A 2266-nucleotide genomic window follows, 5' to 3' on the forward strand; every position below is an offset into this window, starting at 1 on the left:
CTCCAAGAAACCTTTGCTGCCTTTTACAGAGTTATTATTTGGAATCCTGAAATTATGTGGAGAGGGCTTTAAGCAGTGTCAAGTTGGCAGTTAGATGAGAAAAATATGTGACACAAAAAGTGCCATAAATATTGATAAATTAGATGAATATTTGTTTCAAACAGCCACCAAAATTGTCAGTTAGGGAGGGAGGAATTTTCTGGGTGTTTGCATAGGTTTTTGAGTAAATATGGAATGATATTTTCCAATCTTGAAAAATGCTAAAATTATTACTATTTTCCAGAAGTGAAAGAAGAAAATTAGCCATCGTAAATAGTATTTCATAGCAAAGATTTTCTCTGGCTGATCAGATTGTAGCCAGACAATTTACAGATCAACTGTTTTTTGGCACCACTAAAAGTATATTTTAAAAATGTCACTCTTTGATATTTACTGCACAGGAATTAATAGTATTATTACCTACCCTCCCACAATAATTTTTACTCCCTTCAGTGAAGTTAAGCACTGATAAATCTTGGAGGCCCTGAGAAGTTTGTAAAGTTATTAAGCTATCCTGCTAATCTCGCTGGCCTGACCAGTCCTTTCTGATTAGATCTTAGAGTGTAAAGCATTGGAGAGGACCGAACAGACATCATTTTCACATAGGGATCCTAAGGACCGCTGGCCTGAGCAAACTAACTCCCCTGACTGTATATGAGGATCTGGCTACAGGGGCTTTTCTTGTTAAGAACATACATTCCTCTCCCAATGCATGCAAGTAGGGTTGTCATAAGTCCATTAACTGAATGATTAATTTATCCATGCATAGGCATTCAATAGTGGTCTGTGGTTATTGTAGAAGACACTTGCAGTTTGCGGAAGTCATTGCTCTAGGCTGAAACATCCTGTTGGTTCTTTGAAAAATGCGTGCATGGAGATGCGTGGAAGGTTTGAGCTCCCTTTGCATAATTAGTGATGAAATGTGGTTGCTGAGGAGTCTAAAAATGACTGGAGCACTATTTCAGCTCTTCCGCTGCACTATTATAGTACTCATTGCCAATTTTACCAACTAAATTTCATCATGGACTTTACTTGATTTCAATTGTGCATTTCCTGTCAGTCTTTTCCTTTCGAGTTCTTTGGCAGAATAGGGATTTATTTTTTTCTTTACATCTTTCAAATCTTTGCAGAATTACTAGTACATAGTATGATTTAATACTTTTAAATCAATTAAAACTTAATAGGGCTGTGCGTGGAGTCAAATGTTTTCATTGATATTCAGGAGGTGAAAGCTGTCACTGAAACTTTTCTGTCTAGAGACCAGTTGGTGAGTTCCATAATGCTCAGATTATAAAGAAAATGCAAATCTATTGTGAATCTGAGTCAGAGGTAGGCTCTAGGTGTATAACCAGTGATTATTGGTCCTTCCTGCAGCCAAAAGATCTAATCAGAAGTTTGGGAACTGGTTTCATTTTTCTAAAAGCATTCTACAGTGATTTAAAGTACACTGTCACATGATGTGATGAGGCTATTTTATTTCCCTTGAGTATTAAGGCTTAATGACTTTTAGAAAAAAATTCCTCAAAATGTCTGTCTTCCGTGGAAAGATTATCTTAGGTAATTTTAAGAGTTACTTAAAAACCTATTTTATGTATATGAAATAGTAAGGGGGCAATGAAATAATTTTTCTTCCAAACTGAGGTAAAAGGCAAAGGATATAAAAAGCCTAGAGGGAATTAGGAGTTAGTAAGAACACAGCGTTCTGGAAAAAAATATGACTCAGCAAAACCTAAGAAACATCTGGCGGGTTAAAGTCATGGAAAAATTTGCAGTCATGATTATGCATTTTGTGAAAATAACTATGTACTAGTCTAACAGTTCACATTTAGACCAAAATTAATAAATTCAAAAGCTCTATAATACAATATATTATATCTGTTATTCAAAATACATCTATTAACAATGTAGAATATTGTGTACAGGGAACTTCAACAAGTATAATATAGCAGCAGTATTTTTAAAAATATAATTTTAGAGAAAAATCTGTTCACATTTGACAAAGATTTGCATTTTCAGCACAAAACTATCTTTATAAGTTTAAAACTTATCAAACTACCTGTGTACTTTTAATAAACAATGAACATTTTATTACCTCCATACAATGGCAACAAATAAATTATAAATATGAATTGTGATTATTGTTTTAGTAAAAAAGTCATTTAAAATAAAATCCTTCAACTTATATTTGTATTTAGATGACTTAGAATTTTGTGTACAGTATCACTTT

Source organism: Fukomys damarensis, unplaced genomic scaffold (assembly GCF_012274545.1).
Source record: "Fukomys damarensis isolate Sample0158 unplaced genomic scaffold, DMR_v1.0_HiC HiC_scaffold_33, whole genome shotgun sequence".
Classification (NCBI taxonomy): Eukaryota; Metazoa; Chordata; class Mammalia; order Rodentia; family Bathyergidae; genus Fukomys; species Fukomys damarensis.